This window comes from Heliangelus exortis, chromosome 7 (genome assembly GCF_036169615.1).
Source record: "Heliangelus exortis chromosome 7, bHelExo1.hap1, whole genome shotgun sequence".
In the NCBI taxonomy this organism is placed as follows: Eukaryota; Metazoa; Chordata; class Aves; order Apodiformes; family Trochilidae; genus Heliangelus; species Heliangelus exortis.
In genome coordinates this window covers 9,463,016-9,479,425 of record NC_092428.1, presented here as the reverse complement: position 1 = coordinate 9,479,425, position 16,410 = coordinate 9,463,016, and the positions used below count along the sequence as shown (strand labels likewise).

Below are 16,410 nucleotides of genomic sequence, written 5' to 3'. Positions count from 1 at the left end.
GCAGAAATTCCTTTTCTCTATGAGGAGATGCACTGAAAGAACCCCAGACTGGATTTATCTTACTGTCAGTGTCCGTTCTTGCATTCTTTCTTTCTAGACCTGATCAGCAATAAGCTGTTTAAATAAACTTTCTGTTCAGTAGTTACTTGAATTTTACACAGTGAATTTTACACCTTATCTGAAAGCTGCAATTTCAGTCTTGTTGTCATCAAATACAAATCATAAAACATAGCAAAAATTAATGTATTTCCTGTAATTTGCCAATCATTTCTGTGGCCTCAAAATGTTAATACAAAATGGAATGTTTATATACAAACATTACTGTTCTGAGGACTTGCTTACCACATTGAAAGTCTGCCAATCTGAAACATGAACTGTTTCCAACTCTAGAATGTCAACAGTAACCTGGGACTACATACTAATACCACCACTAAAGAGGGTGCACTCCCTTCATTCTAGTTTCTATCATACTCTCTTCAGAGATTCATTACCGCAAATAAACTCAGTATGTGAGCAGCAAAAATTACAGTATTGGAAAGCCAGACAAGTTCTTCAGTGCAAAGGGGAAGTAAGTAGGAAACCAATTGCAAAAAAATGATCCAACCACAAATTCACAATGGCACATCAGAGTTTGGTGTTTCATGCTTTGATCCTATTCTCTTCCTACTACACCTATGAAAGATGCTTTCAGAGATACTAACTTGACAAAAGCATGCTGCTTATCTAAATCAGTTGCTTCAAGCCTTGAGAAGTTAATGCCTCAGTCAGTCAGCCACTGGCCCAGTGCTACAGCAGACTGACCCTTCCAGAATAGTGGACGTTGTTCAAACCTCACAGCATGCCAACCACAACTCCACCACCTTTGCCTTCCAACAATATTTTTCTCCTGCTCTAGGATCCAAACTTCAACAGTGATAGAAACCAGCATATCAGTTTCTATAAAATCAGATTTATTTACCTGAATTAAAAAAGACTAACTCAGAGGATCTCCAAGCCTTAGCTCAGTGGTTTGTAACTGACAGTTACAAGCTTCTCATTAGAGACATTTCCCAAATATCCTAACACCATCATCTCTTGTCCTCCCTATTCCTAAAGCAATACCAGACAGCTTAGCATCACAAGGCATAAATCCTTGTCTCTCTAGCAGGAATCTCTGCCCCTGGCAACCCCTTCTTAATTAGCTCCAGTTAACAACAAAGCACCTCTGGGAGGTAGCCTTTCCCTCTGAGCCCATCTAGCATTTCTGCCCAACAAAAACCATGTCTTTAAGGGACTTAAAGTGGCACACTGACATATTTCAACAAACTGTTATGGCACCTTGCCATAAAAAAACTGTCACTTTGCCAATTTTGAAACTACTCTGAACCAGGTCACACAATGAGCAACAAGCACACCTCAGGTTCCTTTTCTTGCCTGTTCTTCCTCATGATATTTTTCTTATCCGAGCACTCGAGTAAGTCTTCCCTCATTTCCCTCTCTCTCACTAGGCTGTGTTAGCTGTAACACTGGGCACACTGGTGAGAACAAAACAAACCTGTAATAAAAATATTTCTGACTACTAAAATGTCTGATGGTATGGGAGAGGTGCATACATCACTACAGGTTATCTTCTACAAACACAAGATATCACTTTTATTCATATTATGCTAAGTCACAGTAATCCTATTAAAAATACTACTTGAGTAATACTATATGTATTACTGCTCAGCTGTCATTACTGCAAAAGTCTGAAACCTCAGTATATGTTTCAAATTAAAATGAAAAGCTAATCTGTATGTGAACATGTGTTCAATCAGTTGTCAGTCTATACATTTACACTTTAGTTCTAGAAAAGCCAAGAAAAATCTTTCAAACGCTGAAGACTAACATTAAATCACTGCACCACTGTTTCAGTTTCTCAAAATACATTTTCTTTGTATCCCATTCCTGACCTATTCATACCACTCATTCAGGAATCATAATATTTAGTCTTCTATTATTTTTACTTTCTCTTTTGAACATCTGCTATTTCATCTGCATATTATGACCATGCCTAATAGAAAATGCAAGACAAAAAAACAGGGCATTTTGCTTAGAAGGCAATTACTTATCTACTTGAGAAAGATGTCATTTTAAGAAGCCTATTGATCAAGCACCCCTGAAAATACATGAAACAATTTCTATACTACTACCATTATTCTAACATTTCTACATATTAAGCACCGTGACACTGAAGACAGCACTACACAAGTAGCAGCAAATCAATACTACATTCATTTTGTTGCCTACAATGCCTTTTTCAACCACATCATCCCCTGGGAGACATCTGACTCATTCAAGCCATGAAGTAATCTCTACAATGCTGGCTCTTCCCACAATTAAATGTGCAAACAGCAGCCCACCACAGAACTGCAAATTATTTTTTCACCATCTCGCAAGATATTCATGATGTTACCATAAGAGAGCATTACTAACATAATAAATTTCAAGTTATAATTTTAAATGAAATATTTTTAACTCTTGTAGGCTTAGTTGTAATTAATACTATGCATACTAGTAATTCAATCTTATTCAATAAATAAATAGGGTGGAAATACACACAGCATCAATATTAGGAGGCTGCTTTTATAATATACCATCACATCTTCTAAGATAAATGGAGCCAGACACTGAAAGAGCTGTATGCTCACAACTTTCATGTTCCTTAAGCTCCAATTGTAGTTCCTAAATGTTTTAACTTATTTGAAAGAGAAACATACCTGATCATCAACACATTTCCTTATGTGATTATGATACATTTAGGCAGTCCTTTATTTGAGGTTCCTAAAAATAATTGCCATGAATATCAATATCCTTGCTGAGCAAAAGCAGATTTACTTGCTTCTCTTGGTTACGTTTCAGAGTCACTATGAAAATAGCCCTTTAGAATTTCTGACTACTTGTGAGATTCCTGTTAAGAAACTGTGGCTTATACTTACGCATTTGGACTGCACCATTTCGTTTGGGATAAAATAATAAGTGACCAAAGTGCAGCCATCATAAAACAATTTGCTCTTGGGAAGTATGGTCAAGTTCCTTGACTAAAGAATAGTAAGAAGTTGGAATTCTAAACATGAAAATCTGCTCCCTTGATAAGATGGGACTTTGCCCCACATTTTTAGTCTACCACAGTCTTAACAATTTAGTAAATTGGGATAAGAATGTGTGGCAAAAGCTAATTCTATATTATCTTACACAAAAAAAGCACTTACTAAAGGTTTATTACATTTCTTAAAAGTTCTTGTACTTTCATCTGAATACATGAAGTGCAATTTTAACACCGGAAGTTTTTGGTAAAATTACTGGAAGTATTTCAGAGAATATTGAATGTCCATGTATTCAGCAGCTAAAGGTACACTGAAAAGCAACAGAACAGATGAGCCAATTGTTATATACCTTAGTTACTTCTAGAAGTAATGAACTCTAAATAATCATGATGTCTAAGGAGATGCCAGTTCCAGCTGAAGCTTTTATTACAGTTTGGGTAATACTAAGTACTTTCTCCTATCTGGACCCTCTGCTCATGTATGAACTCTCAGAGCAACTTCTTCACAGCCAGAATGATTTATAGGACTTATCTGCTGCACCTCAGTAACCTTTGCATGAAATCTGTTGGGTCTTTAGTAACTTTGAGATCTGCTTTTCCGTAATAAATATGATTGCTAGAGGCAAAGTTAAAAGTTGGAAGAAAAGACAGACACACAGCGTGACTTTGCAAAGCTATTTCCATAACAAATCAGCTAAAAAATGCTGTCATAATTTGGAAAAGGACACTTCCTTCTCTGGAACACCCTTTTTTATTTTGACATAAGCAGCGGTATGAGCCAGAAACTCTGCTAGTCTCCAAACAATACAGCTTCATTAAAATCTGAAAATGCTGTGAAGGAATCTTGTTGGGGTGTGTTACCCTAAACTAGATAAGCATACATTCTAATATTCATATGCCTCAGCAATAACATATTATGCAAAAATAAGCACTACTTGCATAGGCTACGCTTTCTCAATCAAGCAGAAAGATTAGTTTGCATCCATCTGCTGCTATCACATTACTTAATAACATCATATTTAGCAAAAGATAGTCCTAGAAGGGAGGAAGCACATACATTTGTCTGAGCTATAACATAAGATTGAGTGGAGAAGAGAAGGGACCAGAGAGGAAACAGTCAGTGCCACAATTAAACAAGCAAAGAACCCAACCACAAAAGGACCCAACCACAAAAGGACTGTAAAAGATAAAGAACCAGCAAACGCATGCTGAAATGCTCAAGGTTATTTCTGCTGTAACAGTTAAGGAAGATGAAACTAATCCACGTTCTGCAATGTACTTGGGCATGATAATGCCAACCAGTGCTGCAGCTAACACGATATGAGATGTTAACCCAGGTCAGGGTGATTACATATGTCCCTCAGAGGGGGTGTCAGGGCCCCAAGGACACCAAGTCCTTAACTGCCATGCCCAGCCCCACCTGCAGTCCCCACCAATGGCCCCAGGAGCCATTTCAGCTCAGTCTTGGGCTGAGCTATGATTAGTGGCAGCTCTGGGCTCAGGCTCTGTCCTTTGCTGCTCCCAACCTTTTGACCAGATTGTCAGAACACCAGACCCGACTCATCCACTGGTGCTGCTCTCAGCATGAGTGGGCTGTGACAGAGCCTCTGCCCCCAGCTCATCCTCCTGCTGCCCAACAAGGGAGATCTCTGGCCTCACCTCAACCACATCCATGTTCTCACCATGAAAGATGCAAAGAAGTTGAGGAAATTTGATTATCAAGTGACATCCAAACACCACAATTAACAGAGATTTTTGCATCTCACCAGCAAGGCCAAAAGCAGAGACTCTGAAATACTGAATCAAACACTACTGGGGCAGTCCTGAGGCAGCAAACTGAAAGATAATGAGCAGTGCTAGGCTTGGTAATCAGACTTCTCCTGGGCAAGATGACAACACTGACTTCATCCCACTGGGGGAAAAACCTATAGACTAGATGCAGGAGGCTCACCTGCAGGACTGATCACTCAACAATGACCTTAGCAGGCAGCTGAGTTATGAAGTAATAACTGGCGTAAGAAAAGATCCCTAAGGAGATGCAAAGCAGTGATGAAAACTCATGGTCCACGCAATCTACATAGTTTTGAACAAAACAACAGCTGATGCTAGCAACAGTGCTCTGTGTACAACCAAAAACCTGTGTAATGTTTCAAAACAGTGTAAAAACACAGAACTGTTTCAAGACAGCTTCTAAGACAATGAGCATCAATGGCTTGCCACAACTGGTCATTGATGACATGTCTAGAAAGTGTTTTAAAATCGTAGCTCAGTGAGGGTATCACCACCTGTACCAGAGCTTAGAGCATGCAACAGGCAATTGGAAGCTCTGTTTTCCCAACCAATACCTTGCATACTATATGGAGTTTTTTGTTTCTAGTGTCAACGGTACTGCTTTCCCACGTTTCACTTGCTGTTACAAAACCAACAAGTAAGAAGCAAATCAAGTGAGAGGACTGAGGTGAGTAGGAAAAAGTACAGTACATATACATCTAGAGTAAAGCTCATTGATAATATTATGGCCCATGAAGAAACAACAAATAAAACCAACATACGTAAATGAAAGTAGACTAACCTGTCCTTTCAGATTTCAAATCAAATATTGTTTATCTGTCTTCTCAGGAATGCAACTGCCACACCTCAAAACAGTTACATCCTACTCCTGCTTATCTTTGTCATTTCCATCCTTTCCAAATCAATTGGCATCCCCTTAAACTCTCAAGCTTAGTTTTGTTTTGCTGTTCTTGTTTGTGTTGTGGTTTTTTTAAATCACTTGACCACTTCTTGTATTATGAATTTACCTTGTGAACTGTTAAGTGCCTCCTTAGACCTACTCCTAATAATTTAGCCAGGACTATGTCACACTCAGAGCCTCTGTGTATTCAAGATATCTTTTTATTTACTTCCAAAGCTATCAAAAATAACCTACTGAATATTGCTTTCCCTTTTCACCTACCTTTAAGAAAAAACAAATCAGAAGAACTAAATTTAAGTTTAGAAAAGGCAAGGTCTACCTTCAAACCCCAAATCTACTGTAGACCTCCTAAAGCATCTGACAATGTGGCTACACACAAACACACACTGAATAGTACAGATGACAGTCTGTATATTTTTTAAAAATGAAGCAAGCAGGTCTTTAGATTTAGTAGAAATAATAACAGAGGCAAGCCACACGTATAAAAACTATTACTGTACAGATGGGCTATTCTATGATATTTAAGATTGTAACTAAAGAAAAAAAAAATTACAGGCAAACCGATAATCAGAGGAAAAAGCCCAAGCTGAACTACACAAGCTCAACAATACTTGCAAAAACTGTATACAGAAAGATCAGAGCATCCCTTTTAATTTGAAAGGGGAAGGGAAGGGCCCCAGCTTTCATGTTTTTTTGGCAAGTAGAAGGAAACATGGCCAATTTTCTTTGCATTTGCTGCAACAGTTGAGACAGTCTCTGTCTCAATTAAAACTTTAAAATCTTTATTGGGATGGATACTGTTGCTAACAGAATAGAGCTTTACTGTAAGCAAGATGGTTAAGAAAGAACAACAAGCAGACAGGAAAACAGGACACAGGTTTGGGGTTTTTTTAATTATCCATTAATTTCATGGAGTCTACTGCACCTGAAATATTTGGGAGAGCCTTGGTAAATTTAAATTCACGCAAGAATAGCAAGTGAACAGGGTTTTTTGTTTGTGGCTTTCTGCTATTCTTGATAGCATCCTCAGAGCTCAAGGGAACAGAGTAAAGTTGACAGCAGACTGAGAATGGCAGTATAAAACCAAAGAAAAATAATCAGAGCATCATGTCAAGTTGGAGGAAGGAACATGAGTTTAGACTCATGTACAGATCAGATACTTTACTGGCTATCATAGCTCAAATGTTGTTACACCAAACAATTTTGCCCTCCTTTAAATCTGTGCACACACCTTCCTCAACAATTTTTACAGCTCTCCTTGTAACTTGTAAATCAATTCCATGCAACTTTAAAGTCTGAGATGAAGTTCAGAGCAGCACAAAAGCTGTTAGACAGGATAATACTGTGTTCTGCCATCCTAAGTGCAGCACATTATATTTTGTCCTCAGATACTTTAGCCTCAATAAGCAGTTCTATGTGCCAAGACAACAGGGCAACTGACTGTTAAGGATGAACCTTTAGAGTATCAGCTTGCATAATGCAATTAACAAAGGGCATGAAGGGATGACACAAACATGAAAGTAAGCTTTGTTGGAAGAGTAGAATGACATCTGCAAACTTTAAGAAAACACAAAAACTTGCTTCTTCTGGAGTGGTGGATGTGAAGACCTGATGAAAACTATTTACTGTCTGTCAGGTAGCAAAACTCCAACCAGATGTTACAATCTGCACCTTGAAAGAGAATTCAGGCAGTCTAGTACTATACAGCCATTTGAAAGCCGTTACTGCATATTTTAACACTGACCAATTTTATAGCCTACTGTCTAGGGAATTATTTTTACAAACCACTACTGAACCTGGCATGCAAATGTAGAATCACAGTTCAAATACTATGGAGAATTAATTTCTAAAATATACTGTTTTTCTAGAAGTCCTTTGTTGTACCATTATACAATTACTCATATTACTCAGCTTTAAAACTAGACCATTTAGTTACCAAAACAAGAGCTAATTACTACTTTTAAGCCAAACTAATCATAAAAAAGGAAGGATAACAAGGATTTGGAAATTGATGCATTGCATGGTTGGTGCTGACAGTACAGTTTCATAATAAAATCACTTTGTTGGCATGCTGCCAGAATGCATTTGATTGGAAGGACTAGATAAACCCATTATAACCCATGAAAATGTACTTAAACTGTAAACATCCATTTATCACAAATTAACTGTTCTTTTTTCTGGTTCTAGCAAAGATATCTACAATTTTATTAGGAAGGACCATTTACATCCCAAAACATCTTCGATTTTTTCTATACATCTTCTATTACACAGAAATAAGAAGTATGAAGGCAGAGTTCCAGAACTTGCTGCATGAGCATCACAATAGGCAAAATATTCTCAAAAAAACTGTTCATAAATGAGTGAGACAGAAAATCAGTTAAAAAAAAAACATTTGCCATAGCTCAGAGTTTGTTGGAACAAGAAAAAATTCAGCTATTAAAAACACTCCCACATTTAATAATTCAAGAGACTTATAAACCCCTCTTACTCATGGCTCTAAATGTATTTTAAAAGAATATTCTTTCTTCACTGGAAATCCAAAATATTTCCATAAGTATATTATAAACAAATTTAATCTGTGCAACTAGATTGGCATTTGACAATATCTGCTTAACACAAAAAGGAGAGAACAATATTAACAATATACTCTTACCATTTATCAAAATTGGCCACTAAAGCCAGATTTTTAATAACAACATTCTAATACCAGAGTACACTTAACTTTCATTTTATTTCAGGAAAGCTAGATGGGAATGGAAAAAACAGAGTAGTGCATTTTTGGATTGAACTGGATTCCCAAACAAGTTTAAATTCTAGATCTTCACCTACAAATGTCTTCTGATTGAGTACGAAGAACACCAGTTTGGCTTAGAAAAAAAAAAAAACAACAAAAAAACCAACACAGATTTTTAATTTCACATATTAAAAAAAAAAAAATTCTGTTTCATACTGTAAGTTAGTTCAACTACGTACTGCAATCCAACACTGTAATGTAGTCTCTGAAATCTGCTTTAATTGCAGATTTAAATACAACTGGAGAGCAAAAACTGTATGTTTACACATATCAAATTTCTGCCAACATGGAATAAGCAACCCAATGAAACGAACAGCATCCAGTGCCTCATGGATTTGGGCTAAGCTAATATAATTTTCAATAAAGGCAAGAAAAATCTATTCTGAAAAACTCTAACAGATACAGTACAGACAATGCCAGGTTTACTTTTCCTTACAAGAAGTCAACATTTGACTTTCCCAAAGTTGGGAAACCTCTCAACCTTTCACATATGAGACAATGCTATGCATGCAACTGGCATTTCTAAATCTCTGCTTAATTAGTTGCATGGTAACACCTTCATGTTAACTACTCCCTGACTTAAGCTGTAACAGGGGCATATTACATTAAACATATACCCAAGACTTAGGAAGGGTATATTGGTTTCTATAACATGGTATACTCAGAAGAGCCCATATTTTCAAAGGTATAGAAGTAAAAGAACTGATTTTAGATATGAGTCAGGATTACAGACAACAGTTTTAATACTTAGGTAAGAAAAACAGTGAACTTTTCCCTTTTTTTTCAGCAAATTACAATAATTATCCATTTTCAGGAAGAGTTCAGTTGTCATACAACACTGGGGGAAGACATGACTGAGCTCTTCTGGTAGATACCAGCTGACCTGAGAGCAAGAGCAAAATTCCAAACTGGAAGAATTACTGGTGGGCAGGAAGCACCAAGCAGTAATTACCTCCCTATAACAGCTGTATCTTAAAAGAGGACAGAACATTTTTAAAACAAACAAAAACAAAATGCAGAACTGAACCATTAAGCGTGCCTATTACATACTGGTAGTCATATGAAGACTACTCCAAACAACAGTGTATTTAATTTGGATGGCATAACTTGGTGGAATTGTTGTACAGTGACAGATAATGAAATAGTGATAACTACATTCAAAATCTGTCCTGTAAAAATAAAGAAAAAAGCTCTATAATCAAACCTGAATATTTTATTTACGCAGGCTAATGATATTGAGAATGCTTCTAAATGGGATTATCCTGGAGGTTTCAGTTGATGACACATAAGAAACAATTATTTTTGTAATAAGTTTCTCCATATTTCCTTTCTATGTCTACAGAGACAACACCCCCAACACCAAAACAGAATATCGTGTTTATACTTTGCAAATTAAAGCACGGAATAGGAACAGATGTATATTCAAATCAGCAACATTTTGAATGGTTATTAAGATGACAATATTTCCAACATAAACAGCTAACTGCTTGATTTTATTGTTTCTATTAGCTGTCTTGTCAATAAACTGTTAAGAAAAGTAAAAACAAACAAAAAACCTGCAATCACAACAAAGCAAAGGTCATTATGCAATACTGGATATCCACTTTGTTATTTCCAGGGGAAGGGGGGGTGGGGAAAGGAAAACGACAGACTACTTACAAAAATAACAGGTACACTGAAAAATTTCAAGGGCTCTAAAGAAGCTACATTAAGACATATTTTTCATCTGAAAAAATGCAATATGTATCACAATAATATGGAAGTACCACAATACAAAAGAATTCAAGAAACATTATATACCACATACCCTTTGACACCTTTGCAACTCAAGATGTGACAGAAAAGCAGCCAATGGTGTAGCTACAGAGAAAACATGAATTACAGAATCAAAGAGAGAGGAAGCTTGTTTACAGCCTCTCCTGCAGTCAGAAATCTAGGGGACTGCAGCCCTGGATAGATATTCTTCTGCTTTTACTTCATCCCACAAGCTTGTTGAACAAAACTGGGTGCAGAGTGAGCAGAAACATTAAGCTTTCACAAGAAATACCTGCAACTAGATTATTTTCCACCAGCTTCCAGTTTATGCTCATGTAACATCTGATATATTTGAAAGTCATCAAAAGTATTAACTTCTTCTAGTAAACCTTAGAAAAATACTAACCAATTCTTAGAAAACTCTGCCCACCAATGAAGCAAAGTTATTTTAGATGCATTCTAACATACTTGTCTGAACTGAACAATACCTGGCTGAAAATACACCTCTGAAAAATGTCAGACAATGACAAAGGCTAAAATGAGACCAGAAACAGAATAGTGTCTTCAGGAAGCAATTCAGGCTGGATATTAAAGTATAGGTTTTATTTTTCAATAAAACCTTTTTCTTTTTGCAATTTGGCACATAGCTGTAATCCAAAACAATCATAGCAACCCTAAAGGAACTGAAAAAGAGGTATTCACACCAAGAAAGCTTCTCAAGAGGAAGTCCACAGGTTGCTCTTTAATGTAAACTCTCGGGAGTGCACGGAACAGTGGCTGCTCTGCTACATGACACCTCTTTATCTGGCTGAATTCCAAAGAGAAACCCCAAATACTGCTAAAAGAAATTTGCACTGACACAAAAAGAAATTAATCTAATCCAAGCGAGAGAGTTTCGTGAGTTATGGAACGCATTATGAAAATGTTAGAAAGAAGATGCAGTGTAACAAAAACCTCAAATACCAGAGATCGCTGCAGCAGCATTCTTGCCACATTCTGTAGCACGGGCAGAGAAAAATACTGTGGGAGGAGAGGTCTCACATCAGAGCATTGTCTAAAACAGCAGACAGCAAGGTCCTACTGCACAAGGCAAGGTCAATGCAACTGGAGAGTCATCTGTTTAAGAAAACACACTATTCTTAGATGCAAGTTATGCAGCACTTGTGCATACTAATAGAATAAAACCATTAGCCCAAAAATAAATGTTTGAAATGGTAGCTCTGACTTCGAACTCTATCTCCACTTTTTGTGTCTCATTTAACACATTGAACTGAGTAACATAAAGAATATTGAAAATACCCAAGTATTTAATTTTTAATTACTAATGAAAGGTTACAACAAGTAGAAAAATCCAGTTTTATTTTTGTCACAAGGTGGCTTCACTGAAAATGTCATTACAAATTATTAAATATTACTTACTGGTAGTAATGTAGAATAAAAAGTATCCCAGCGCTGAAAGCCTATTTAAACTATTTGGCCTTCCTGTGAGTAAAATATTACTGTAAATACATTGGCCCACAGAATACAGTTCCTTGAACAAGACTCAAGCCTGCACTGCATCCATACTCGAAATTATGCCTGGCATATGTAAGTTTTGGATGTAAAGAACACAGAAGGCTGCTGCATGCAGCATGCCATATATTCCACAAGGTGTGGGTCCCTGCCACTTCAAGTGATTCACTGAGAGCTAATATTACCTGGGGCACAATCGTTGACACTTGATAAATTGGAGTAATGTCATGGACTCTGGAAGAAAGATAATTCTGGTGGAGAGTTGAGATCATCCCTTCTAGTTTCGGTAGCATATCAGTTTTTGGTAACTGATGGCACACCTAGCTTTTGTTTGAACAAGCTGGATTATTCAGAAATAACTGGGCCTATCTTAAAATTACTCACATGAATTACAGAATCAAAGAGAGAGGCAGCTTGTTACAGCCTCTCCTACAGTCAGAAATCTAGGGGACTGCACAGAGATATCACCATGACAGAGTATATTAAAACAGCAAGGATCAGACTTTGATCCCACAGTGACACATTTACAAATTAATACCATTGTTTCAAATAAAATCGAAATGAAATGTGTCAAAAACAGAAAAAAAAAATATTAGAGAGCTCCCAATATAGTAAATGCAAGAAAAACCACAATAACTTTCTCCTCAGTTCTTAAACACAAGTCTCATTTCAGCAGATGGGCATTGTGCTCAAAAAAAAAAAAAAAAAAAAAAAAAAAAAAAAAAAAAAAATCAAAGCATGAAATATGACCAATATCTGGCAGAAGAATGACTATGGAAACCCCACCCACAAGCAGATCTACATATAGGTTTGCCAAGACAAATAGAGCAGCACACAAAGTAAGCTGGACTGCTCTCATATAAGATGTACTAGTCATGTAGGCCCTCAAGTACATGTGCAACACCTCTCTTTTAAATGAGATTAAGAAGGCTCAAGAAGGGATGGTATTAACCTAAGGAAAAATATTTATTTCAGGTTAACATGCTAGTGCCCTTTTAAAAAAAAAGCCATGATGATTGTTTAAAAATTAATCAGATTGCATACTAAAGGTACAGAGAGCTGTTAACCTGCTGTCTGCATAATCAAATTACAGCTGTAACTCAAAAGAAACTGCACTGAGAGGAGGCATGAGAGTAAGCCTGTACATGCTGGAGCTTTGCGATTCATTTCCATGTTTCAATTACTGCTGTTTTCAAAAAATACACAAAACAAAAAAGATGTAAATTATTGCTAGTAACATTGTAACTGCCATTTATAAAGTGTAGGGCTCACAGTCATTAGCCAATATCCATTTGCGGTAGGTATGGCACAAACAGAAAACAAAACTACAACCTTTTTTCCAAAGCAGTCTTTAGTGGTTGAAAAGAAGAAAAACTTTAAGAAATATTTTTGTATATATGCAAAGCATTAGTTTTAATGAAATATCCCTATGCAAATCAGGGACTTACAATGAAATAATAGATTAATTGCTTCCTGCCTCCTTTATAACTCATCTTCCTTTAATTAATTCTTCTTTCCAATCGAAGAATGATTACTAAATTACAGCTGCTCTTCTGCAAAAAAGAGCCACTAACTTGAGCTAAATGTGTTGAACAATTCTAAGTATACCGCAATCCTTTGTGACAGTGACAACTGTCAGTGTTCAATGTGCCTTGCTTCTGTACTCAATTTCAGTACTGGTTCTAGTCACTGGATCTTAATGTTCTTAATATCAATACTTCTCTTAAAAGGACAGCCCTTTGATAGAAGACATACTCCCTTCTACAAGTACTTACAAAGAGTGCTCAAATTGTTTCACAACATTCTTTTGAACCTAAATAAATTTATTTTTCTCATTTTACCTATGTCCTAAACTTCAACTTTGTAATCTCTCTCATGAACTTGTCAGATTTCCAGTGAATACATTTTTCAGGTTTTTTTTATTCTGCAGTAGAGTTTTCAAGTTTCTTGAACTTAAAGTTTTGCTCTGTTTTGTTTTTTTCTTATTAAATTGTAGGAAGTATGGCTTCACACCACACTTACATGGGTTAAGATGCATCACATTAAATTAATATGAAATGAGAGGGCAGGAGCCACACTTCCTGGCCTGTAGTCACAGTTTTCATAGCAAATTTCTTAGCCATGTGTTAAAGTAAGAATGATCACATTATAGCATACGAGATTAATAGCTCAATATGGCAGAACATTAATAAATTCTATTTAGATTACAAAAAAAATATTGTAGTAATCCTTTGTGAACTTATGCACAGACTGGACATTTGGACTTGGGCTTTTTTCTCTGAAGTATTTACTAATACACAAAATGTCATGTCTGTTTCTGTTTTCACCCCTTTCTTCCGTTGCTCCCAGATTTGTGTAGGTGTTTTTCATTTTGTTTTTCTAAGTATCACAAACATCAGTTGGTTTCCATTGATAGTTCACAGGATGAGATGCCCCGGATTATAGATGTTTATTTGTAGCTGGAAATGCATGTCTTCTAAAACCACACAATGATCAATGCTTTACAGTCAGTAATTGTTGAATGGCTTTTGCATCATTGGCAGGTTCTCTGATCCCATTTCAAATACACAAGTATATAAAACGTAAAGCAATTAAACATTTAGCAAACTTTTTCCATATAAATACAACAGCAAGCCCAGTTCTGCTGCTCTCACAAGTGCCTTGCTAAGAAACATTTGCCTGCATATCTTCTGTGCATTTCTCCACCACTTTACCCAGCTCTTACACGTTTCTCTATCAGAAGCCTAGTTCGCAGACACCTGTAAAGGCTCTTCTGCTTATCACCCATGCTGGTGGCATCCCAAGAGCGTGCAGCAGAACCAACAAGCATCCCGTTCAGCCACTTTGGTTCTGATCCTACAAACACTTGAGTGAAACTACTTCTGTTAAGTGTTTGCAGCCTTAGAGTCTTTGTAACTCAAACACACTTCACTGAGCACGCCAAAGAAGTCTGGAGCTGGAAGGAATGCATTCGCCCTGCGTGCCTGGGTGCCTGGGCCCGCAAGCTCCCACAAAGACTGCTTAGAGCCCGCAAGAGGGGCTCGCCGAGACCCCTCGAGTGGGGAGAGACAGGCACCCCTGGCACTTAAAACCAGAGCCTCCTTCCAACACTTCTGAGCTACACTGCTCGTCAGATTACAATTAGCCAGGCATTAATGTAAAGAACAACTGCTTGTACAATTATAACAGGTAAAAAAAAAAAAAAACAAAAAAAAAAAAAAAAAAAAAAAAACAAAAAACCAAAGAGGAATGAATTTATAACCATTTACACCATGTGGAATAAGGGCAACCCACCCCGGTTTGCTTTTGCATTTGGGACTTGAACCCCTCCCGGGGGAAGAGGGGGATTCCCGAAGCCAAAGGTCAGGCGGGTCGGGCACGGGCACCGGGGGCCACGGCGTCCTCCCGCCGGCGGCCCGGGACTGCAGAACATGGCCGAACGCAGAGCCCACGCCCGCCCTCGGGCACCGCCGCAGAGGGCAGCTCCCCGCCGGGGCGGGAGATGCCGGGGCCGAGCCCCAGGGAGCCCCTGAGAGAAGCGCCAGTCTCGCTCAGGAGTCGAAGAATAAGCCCGTGAAGGCGGGCGGGGGCAAACAGGGGACGCACCTTTCAGCGTCCCCCCGACATCCTCCTCCTCTGGCCGTCCGGTGACTCCAGCGGCGTCGGGGCCACGGCGGCGAAGAGATCCGCGGGACAGGACCTCCCCCACTCGCCAGCGCTCCACAGCCACCGCGAGCGAGGCGCCTACCTCGGCGGGGAGGGGCCTGGGGGCTCGCACCGCCCCGCCGGGAGGGAAGGAGGGAGGGAGGTTCCGCGGGGCCGTCTGAGTCAGCCGCGGGGAGAGAGAACGCGGGGGGGGTTCCCCCGGGACCTCCCCTCCTCGGTGGCGTGGGGGCAGGGGGGGAACCTCTGGCCCGGGAGGGTCTCTCCCGGGATCGGTCGCTGGGAACGTGCTTGCTCGCGAGACAGGCGAAATGCGGGCGAGGCTGCTGAGAGCAGCTCCTCCTCGTCCTGCCCGACGGCAGCCCCGCGCTCGCACAAGCATGGGAGAGAGGCGGGCGCGGGGGGTGAAACGCTGGGGTTGCAGCCCCTCGGCAGCCGAGGCCCGGCTCCGCGCCCCGAAGCACCGCGTCTGCCGGCGCCTCGGGAAATGTGTGGTCCGCGGCAGCTGCCCACCGCCGCTCCAGTCGCTCCGGGCGGCGTTTGAGCAAACTCCACGTCGTGCGGATTTGGCGGGTCGCCCTGCCGGCACCAGTGCTCCTAAGCTACAAAACCCAGAGGCTTTCCCCCCCCCGCTCCTCCCCGGTTCCCTCTGTGCCTGACTGCTTCATAAAAGAGCAGACGACGCCCGCAAAGGGGATCACCGAAGCGAGCGAGCGCACCCCGGGTCCCGTCCCGCCGCAGGTCGCACGCTCCCCTGGGGGACAGCTGCCTGCTGGAGTTTTCCGCGGAACGTCGTCCTACCTCCGCTCGCCTAAGCGCCCCAGCCTCGCGCCTCCGCTCCGCTGAGGAACGGAGCCGTCCCCGGCTGCGGGAGCCGGTCCAGCGCCATCGCCGTGCGCGGGCCGGGGCGGGGGAGGGCCGGGACGCGGC

At 39.7% G+C, this 16,410-nt stretch overlaps 1 protein-coding gene across 2 annotated transcripts in view; it reads right to left on the bottom strand.

Annotated features, from left to right (window-relative positions):
* Positions 1-15,563, bottom strand: part of PLCE1 (phospholipase C epsilon 1) — a 136,201-nt gene extending 120,638 nt beyond the window's left edge. For both annotated transcript variants that reach the window (XM_071748709.1, XM_071748710.1), the window contains exon 1: positions 15,424-15,563. The gene's annotated coding sequence lies outside the window, so the exon portion shown is untranslated. The remainder of the gene's footprint in view (positions 1-15,423) is intronic.
* Positions 15,564-16,410: the final 847 nt, after the last annotated feature.